A 9,697-nucleotide genomic window follows, 5' to 3' on the forward strand; every position below is an offset into this window, starting at 1 on the left:
AATATAATATAGATTTAGCTTGATGTCAAAACCCATACTGATCGTCAATTCATGCTCATTATATATGTGGAAAAAACATGGGCACTTTTATACGGTCCAAAGTACCAATTTGGCACACACCTTATTCGAAACTGACCACCGAAAATGAAAATGCAGCGAACCATGAAGTTGAAACAAGCTATAGCCATATTGCTCTAAATACTCGGGCCAAATCTCGCCGTACGAGATCTCCTCGAAGACCTAGGACTAAATCCCGCATTAGTGAGAACTCCCGGGACGTTATAAGTGAACAGACAGCGTTTGTTTCCTCAAACGAGAACAAGATGTCTAAGACAGAGTCGAAACCCATCTATGCTGGTGATAGAGATAGAGATGTATCTAATTGCATTGGAATAACTATTGGCGTTTTTGCGGTTATTTCTGGACTTGGAGGTAAGATCGAGTTTTATTGAAAGTTTAAAAACACTTTTGCTTTAGCCTAACGATTAGATATTATCTGTTTTCAGTTAATTGATATTGAATACATTTAACTTTTACTTAACTTTTGTTCTTTGATATTTAAGTTCAATAATTAGTTTAGTGAATATCCAGAACGTACAGTTTCGATTGATAACAATGGTTGTGCTTTATTAAGTTGACAGAAAGAAAACGCAATTCAAATAGTTAGAATAGGTTTAACTTTTACTTTACTTTAGTTCTTTAATATCGAAGTTCATTGTTAGTTTAATGAATGTTCAGAATTTATTTTAAGTATCAAATGTTCATATTGGTTGTGCTCACGCATGCTGATCGAAAGGTGAATATTTGGTGTGCGCCGTTTAATTTAAGCGGAACTTTAATTTGAGGAGCCGAACATCAATGTTTTTGGCATAAGAAGAGGGATCCAACAAAATATTATGATGAAGTTCTGAGACTTATATGCATGCTGCTATGAAGTGATATTTCCGATACTAATACAATAGTTAAACTTTGATTACTATACTCTTTCTATCAAGAATTAAGAGTGGTTGGTGTTTCTTTTTAATTTACAACTGATTTTGAAAATATCAAATTTTCTTTCTGCCTAGGAAAGTACTTCTAGTTATTTTCTATTTGAACCTAATGTCCGTGGGGTTTTTTAAAATTAAAAAGAAATAAAAAAAAAATAATGTCGCACATGAGTGTTATAATAAGATTTAATAACTAAAACTGATTCGTCTCAAGGAAAAAATTCGTTATTCGAAATATAAAAAAACAGTCCTATTATCCCTATTTTGTAATCATTTGATGTGAAAGAATTGTTTATTTCACGTATGATTATAGAATTATTTTAATCATCTTAGTTTTTACATTTAAAAAGGAAAACAACAAATTATTTTCTCTATGTCTTTTGTTTCAGTATTTTTCTGTTTCCTACTTTATGTGATGTATGACAGTTTTGTTGCATGAAATATGCAAGTGGCGTGATTCATTGCATTGTTAATTACTCTTTAATTTCGCATATAACGGGCATCGCCCATTAACATACTACGTATAGAAAACAAAAGCTACTGAACTATTGTCACAGTCTCGTATTAAAACAAAATAAGCAAAACAAAAACTGTATACTCTTTAATGACAAAGCTGTTAACTTCGACATGGCGTGTATAAAGAAGGTATATTTAGTCCTTTAGTGAAGTATCACATGCCATGTCTTAATGACGTCGTATAAAACGACCCAGTGATGTTATTCGTACTGTTAATATAAAGACACGGTGACACTTTGAAACAACGACTATACATGGATATATCTTTTAATTCTTGTCTTAAATAAACTTTAATATCAGGAACTTTCTAATGAAATACCCATCTCTCGATGACATTGAAAATGAAAAGTGACACGAGTTGTTCAAGCTTGCGTTACTTTACTTTGCATCATGTACGCTCATTATTTTAGTCCTGAAGACTAAAGAAAGACATAATTCGCTGAGCAAATTATGTTGTCTTTGATAAAAATAATTCTACGAGAATCGATTATAATCTTTAAGAGGCATTAAGAGAATCGATTAGTTGAAAAAATTTATTGACAGATCGCCCACAAACTTAAGGTAAGAAAGATGGATGTTTCAATTAAAGAAAGTAAGTTATCTAGTCGTTAAGGGTATTATTTATGACATAAGACTAATGAAGTCTAAAAGGTCTGTTTGTTTGACTTTTGAGGAAATGGGGCTAATATAGAATTAGCAGTTTACGTCCTTTAAGGCGATTATTGGGTATTGACAATATCCCGATAACTATCGCACTTTTCTTCTGAAGTTAATTTTTTCTGGATTCACAATTCAGACAGATGTTAAATACGCTCAAGAAAAACATATAAAACAAACCACACGAGAAAGCTATTATTTTTCGTTAGTGATAAAAAAAACCTTGTTTTGCTGGTTTGTCCTTGTTTATTTGCCTCTCAGTCTGTTTGATTTGTTTAACTTTCCAATCAATCATATAATTATTGGAGTTAAAATGTTTAAATCCTATAGCCTTTGAAACAGTGAAATTGTTTGTAACTGATCTGGTTTTGCACCTGACGAGATACAAAGGAAACATCCGGAATATTAATAGTGTTACCATATCTTTTTATAAGGTAGAAAGATAAACTTCCATTGATTCATTACAGTGCTGCTTATCTACGGCCATTTTGTTTTTTAAGGAATTACAAGATTTTGCCCCCCCCCCCCCACGACCCCGCTTCACATCCCACAAGGGTTAATTGTCACAAGTTAGGGTAAACTAATGCATTATTTTCTGTATCTGCCATTCTATTATTGCGGCACTACAGTCTAGTCTTATTTCGAATTCCAACTGTCACGCCAATGTGTACACGGGACCTCGATTTTTCGTCCCATCCGAACGACTATACGTTGTAACTTGCTAGGCCCTCCGTCCTGTATCACTGACAAGGGAGAACCACGCCGGAAAATCCTGATGAACTTTCTCGGTCAACGCCGGGATCGAACATGGGACCTCCAGAATGGCGAGCCAACGTCCTACTACTTTCCAGTCGGGGCGGAACAGTAGGACGTTAAACCCGATTTAATTTCCTTTCCTACTCAATGAGTCACTTAGGCACCCCAATTGGCACAAAAATAAAGCCATTTATTAATATCTAGATCAAAATCATGAAAAATAAAGTATGCGGTATGTGTATAGTAAATGATTTACGACTAAATAATTTAACGTCTATTTCTGTAGTGAATTATAGGCCAAGCATGTTGGTACCATAAAACAAACCAAAAGTGAATAAAATTGTGACAGTTAACGTAAGAATTGTCACTTTTGACTACAGCATCCCTAGTCAATGTTATAACAAAAAAGTACTTTCATTTTACGGTTTTATCTTCATCCTCAGTGAACTCCGCCCTTCACTTAACCTTTCTTGTCAGACGTGTTACCTACAGATATATACATGATGAACTCTATTGTTCACTGTCAAGGTGACATCTCTATTGAAGATCGATAGTTAGTCAGCTAGATCAATTATTATATCATAAACTAGTATATCTCCAGGCATTCATATCTATAACTTACATCGACTTTAACTTGACCATTTACTGTGATGTAACAAATATAAATGACCATTGAATATAAACAATTGCCAAATTTAGCCTAAGGCGTTGACCAACATCTATCTTGAGTTTTGGACATGGACATTGGACACCCATGGGGCACGTGTTATGGGATCAGTAAATGGTACATCAACATAGATAAACCGAGATTATGAGAAAGCACATAGTTTTAACTCATACAATAGTAATAGTTAGTCGAATAAGTAAAACTGCAAACATAATGATGTTTAAGATTTAAACTTGAACAATATTTTATGATGCTAATGTTGTTGAAAAATAACACGCATCTAACAAATACAAATATAGTAGATGTCAGTGAGATTATTTTTAACAATCTATTATTTACTGTATTCATATATTATATACTTATATATGTCTACTCGCTTACTATGTAAACATATAAATACATAATATGTATATATATATAAGACATCTATATAGCTTCTGACACTTTAGATTTGGGGAGTTGAAAATCTTTTTCCCTTGTGGATGGTTTAACCCATGCCTTTAATTTCCATCTTATGTCAGTGAATTGGAGTCATTTTAAAGGTTACATTTTTATCCCTTAATTTATTCCGAAGAAGTCATCATCAGTTACCAATGCAAATAAATTAAACTCGTGCTATAAGGGAAAGGTGATTTAAAATCTCTAACAAAATCTATAAGGCAATCAACGATGATATTTGAACATTTAAGGCATAATATTCCAGACATAAAATGTACATGTATATAAGACATAAAAAGACAGTCTTTTTAAAAGCATATGGGTCCAAAAATCATTGAAATCTATCTATCCTACGATAATATCTAACCTCGTTTTTTTTATTGAATTGTCTAGATTGCTATATAAAAAGCTTCGTTTTACCCTTATTTTTGTTAAATAAATATCAGGAAAATGACTGAACCTTTTGTGCACTGGGGATTTAATCGATATTATCTTCCTCGGTCAAATGATTGTTTTCACAAGACCGTGTTATTTTTTGACAACAATAACACAAGTTATCATACCTGTTTCTATACAATACCCGTCACCAGTTGGGATCTGGATTCCTGAAACCGAACTACTAATTAAATGGTAACCTCGGGACCAAAGGCCACTATAGTTACTGTAGTCTCGAGGTTAAATAAGTATGTATTAAATTGCCGGATAGCAATTAAAGATTATGATCTAATTGAAATTGCATATTTTCTTTCAGGTGTGGGCGCAATGATTATGTTGAAAGCATTACAGAGTTATAGACCAGATATAGATGGTTATTATATGGCATGTTATCCTGTAAGTATATATAAATATGTATCTATTGTATTAATAGCGGCAAGTAATCTGGAATTTGAATGAGTATGTTTCTTTATTAGTTAAAAATCATACACCCCAAAGGAAGAATCCCTGAAAGCTATTTTGAATTGAAGGTCGTTGTAAAGAACAAATAGAATATTTCATTGTTTGCAAAGCAAACTTACATTGAGTTTTTTGTAACGAATAGAGAACACAAGTTGATAGAATTATAACTCTTCTAACTTCTATGAATCAGCTTGAGTGTAATTTTAACCAGATAAACTTGTTCGGCAAGGATCATCAACTAGTTTTTTCTTATTAGCATTCTGTATAATGCGTACTTGTGGATATTTGAATCACTTCTAGTGACCATTTCTAATTACCTTTAATATATTTTATGGGTCATTATTTAGTAGACTATGAATAGATCTGAAATTATCTTACACAACCTTATCTTACACAAGATATACAACCCCACTTTAATGTCCTGTAGTATAAGATTGATGGTATAATAGAAGTTGACAGTAAATGACAAGAAACAATATATAGCTAAGTTAAAGTAGATATTTAGTCACATTTTTTTGGCATTTATCTCTATGTCCTTCCTTAATTCAAAGTTAAACCTAAACACAAATTCTGAATTGTCAAACGACAGTCCGATACCAAACGACATGTTGATGTCATTTATACTGTAACCTGTGTCACATTTTCTCTTTCTTTCTTAAAATCACTTATGTCAGAAATCTGTTTATAAATCACGGAGGGTATGTTAAACAAAATTTTAGAAAGCCACACAGCAAAGTCATTTTACATAGTTTCGCCAAAATTAGAAATTTACATAACATTTGAAGTCAAGTAATTCACAATATGATATACAATCCCAACTTAATTTTATAGAATCCCAATTATCATATTAGGCAACTGAAATCAGGTGTATGATGACCCAGTGAAGCCTTGTTATAATGCACAGCACGGAATAGAACGCCAATGGGTAACCAAAGTGATCTAAGTTGTTGCAAACACTTGAAACACACAGTTTTAGATATTTCCAATTCCGTCTGCATTGGCCCGAATGAAGCAGAAAAATTAAGATGTGAAACCCAATTCCATTTCAGGCAAAATCATTGCTGAAATGAAAATAAGATTTGGACTATGCTCCCCACATGGAACATTAAGAATTGTCCCTCCTTATTGTCGAATCGGTGTCGACCACAAGGTCCCGACGGTCTAAACTAAATCAGGCCACAACCTCTGAGATCTTACCATGATTTTTTTTTATTTAAATATATTTCAGTTTGTATTCCCAGCGATCACTGGCGTAGGCATGGCATATAAAAGAAAAATGGGATCGGTAAGTTATGATTATTGATAACTAAAAGTAGTATCATAAATAGATTACACAATTAAAAATAATATGTCAATTTACACTCGAGCTCGAGACGGGAGGGGGGGGGGGTACATCTCAATACAGGTCTAAATAGTTTACACATTCCAGTTTCAATAAGTGCTGGAAAAACATGCATATTTGAAATAATATCTGTAATATTGAAAGATTATGTTGATGGAAGTCAATTTCCGGACTATACATTCATCTAATTACGGGTATGATATATGACAAAATATTGATTAGATATTCTGTTTTGGATATTCTTTATTTCAGTTAACATGGAAAGCGGTGACTGATTAGTGCTTTGGACAAGAATGTCCGGGTTTCTAATTATAGAGAATGCTGAGAGCAATCTCGTAGTATTGGACACTTGACAATAGTCTCAAAAATGTTGTGTTGAAACCACATTCTTCTCCTTTATTTCAGTTAACAATACATTTTGGTATTTTACTATTGGGTATGATTGGTGGCTCTATCTTCTATGCTTTCTCTGTATTACCGGTTTATGAACACCGACTTGAGTGTGTGTAAGTATATATACTATTGTCTCCACCATTTGCTTTGCAAATCGAATTTTTACTCGAGCTGCTAACATGGAAATTGAGATGTTTCATTCGTTAAATACTGTATTTGTATTTACATATCATTCAACGTCTAATTGATCATGTAAATTATCACGTGAAAAAATGGCACATAAAGCGTGGGGCAAACAGGAGATGAGAAAGGGTTGAATGGAAAGTAAATATTATAAATACAATATTGGGTAAAAACAAATTGTAAGAGGGTGCATAAGATTTGTTTAGGGTGTGAAGTTACCACTTACCAAACAAAATCGCCAGTCAAGTAATTAGGCTTGGAAGGCTAAAGGCTAGGGCCTCAAGATCTAGGGGACCTTTGGCCAAGGTGTATATTATTTTTGACACTGTCATAAGCTTTTCTTACACACACTGTAGCCTTAAACGATCATCAATATCCTCGTCTTTGCTGAATTCTGTTAAAAACACACGTTCACCTTCCTCTAGCCGCGGGGGTGGGGGATTGGGAGGAGGCTCATAAGTGGAATAGCCTAGGGCCTCTCTTCATCTAAATCCGACACTATTTCCATCCGACGTGAAGGAAAAGAATATTGTGTACACGTTTTGTTTGGTTTATTTTTTCAACCGATCCTCTAGAGATTGTATGTAATGACAATATAATTACCTGAATCGCATGCTGTTCAAGTAGTGTTGAGCAGACATTTGTGGCAAACATTTTCCTTGTTATTAGACAAAGTCAACCCAATGTATTTAAATCCTTTGAGTGTTGAGTGTATGTGAATAAAAAATAGTAATTCGAACATAATCTTCTAAGAAAACTAACATAAGCACACTCCCAAGTGTAAAGTAACCACTTTTAAACAGATTAAGCTATTTCATAACTTCAATTATTGTCTTGATTGATAATGTTTATTGTATTTTATATTTTCAGTGATGCTGTTATGAAAGGAGATTGTCAGAAACATGTTCTTATCTATCTGTATATTGCTTTTGGTGCTGCTGGTGGATTTTTCTCTATTTTAGGCTTCCTCGTTTCTATGTGTGCTTGCAAACAAGCCTCGGTAAGTTGTCTCTTTTGTTCCGATTCAAGTCTGTTTCTCAAGATTGTTTATACTTAGCAATGGTCAAGATACGTGACCAAATTGAACAAAGCCATGCAATCGTATAAGTTGATTCGTCGGATGTGGGGACACAATGTACAACAGAAAGACACGCGCATTGCCAGATATGATGTTACATTTAATAAACGAGAAATCAAAATGCTAAAAGTTTGAATTCGATTTTTTGGGCTGTTACCACGCCGTAAAATGGTTTTCAGACTGTTCACTATCAATAACTTCCGCTGAGCCAAATCGTTCTTTTGATCTTATTTGATAATCGTGGCTACGGTGTGGCAGGGTGAGAGAATCGCAATTGATGATCATTGTCAAAGATAGCGATGTAATTTTGTCGTGATTTACAATCCTTGGATGGCGGCTATTTAATATTACCGTATGTATTTACAGAAAACCATTGCCGACAGGAAAAGCAATCACGAATTACAAGAGCAGTCGAAACAACAGGCAGACTTGGAAGCTGCTAAACAAAAAAAGCAACAGGCATTTAAATCAAATTATACGCCACCGACACTCAATGGATCTGAAAAACAAAATGGCAGAGAAAAACAGAATGGAGGATATGACAATTTAGCCCTAACTGTTGATGAGAAAGTGATGACAAAATTGTAAAAATAATATTTGTGCAAATTACATTATTTGTTTTCTAATCTTTGTCTCGGACGCAATTTTAACGAAACAAATTAAATTAAAACATTATTACAATTTCAAATTCATAAAATCTACAGTATCACTCGGATGAAAACATGTATAAAATAATAAATAACAAAATTACTACTTCTAACGATTAAAAATTTGTCTATTTTGGGACAACCATAAGAGAATGTTTCACTAAGTGAATTGATTATATTGTGACCTTTATGCAGTGGCGGATCCAGGTGGGGGCTCTATGAGCCCGGGCCCGGGCCCCCATAATTACCAGTATAAAAAATCAGTTATTATTCTGTTTCTATGAAACTTGTAAATTTCAGCTTTTTATTGGTTGGGATGATCGGGGTAGACGTCCATATATGCGCAACAAATCACCATTGACACTCCGGTTTTTCCAAATTTTCTCCGAGAGACACTACCAATTCCCCCCCCCCCCTTAATCAAATATCCTGCGTCCGCCAATGCCTTATGTACTTATATAATGTACTTACAATCAAGTGTATTTAACTGTGCGAGTTGGTGTTATGTAATATACAGAATGTATATAATGTCATATGTCCATTGTTTTCTTATTATCTTTCGTTTTCTTAATATGTTTTTAAGCAATACAAGTGTTGTACTTACTGCTTTTTAGGGACTATACAACTTACAAGAATTAACTGATGTAAATGTGTCTTTAATGTAGAATGATTGCAGTGAGAGTATGCAGTAAATGTTTGTTAGTATGTATGTGCGATTTTGTACTTATATTAAACAATGTTTTATCAATGAATGAAAGGGTTTATGTATTATATCTACATATATAGGTTTATTTTGTCTATCCTCTACTTTCAGTAAATATCACTATATGGTATATGTCTGAACATTATTAAATTATACAAATTGTAGCAGTTATTCGTTTTATTTATTTTTTATTATTTACGCCGAGTACATATTTGTCTGCTGAACTCTCCGCCTGTTCCCGTTACAGCATTAATATGGGGCTAATAGTATCTTTATTACTCGACAATCGAGATTATAAACCATGTAAATAGGAGTCACACCGCATTTATGGTGGCTGATTGGTATCAAAAAGCGACAACCCGACATTTTAAAGCGACACCACAACTACCTGACACCACAACATTTTAATCCGACAATACAGCATTTTCACC

The 9,697-nt window shown here is 33.6% G+C and overlaps 1 long non-coding RNA gene across 2 annotated transcripts; it reads left to right on the top strand.

The window, feature by feature from the left end:
• Positions 1–211: 211 nt before the first annotated feature.
• On the top strand, positions 212–9,430 carry LOC126810884 (uncharacterized). Of its 2 annotated transcripts, none has more exons than XR_007675315.2 (6): positions 212–432; positions 4,775–4,854; positions 6,149–6,205; positions 6,668–6,768; positions 7,709–7,838; positions 8,283–9,430. It is a non-coding gene; the product is annotated as an uncharacterized LOC126810884 (long non-coding RNA). The 2 variants fall into 2 exon arrangements; XR_007675316.2 differs by lacking the exon at positions 212–432 and adding an exon at positions 2,048–2,066.
• The last annotated feature ends 267 nt before the right edge of the window (positions 9,431–9,697 follow it).

This window comes from Patella vulgata, chromosome 2, assembly GCF_932274485.2.
Source record: "Patella vulgata chromosome 2, xgPatVulg1.2, whole genome shotgun sequence".
Classification (NCBI taxonomy): Eukaryota; Metazoa; Mollusca; class Gastropoda; family Patellidae; genus Patella; species Patella vulgata.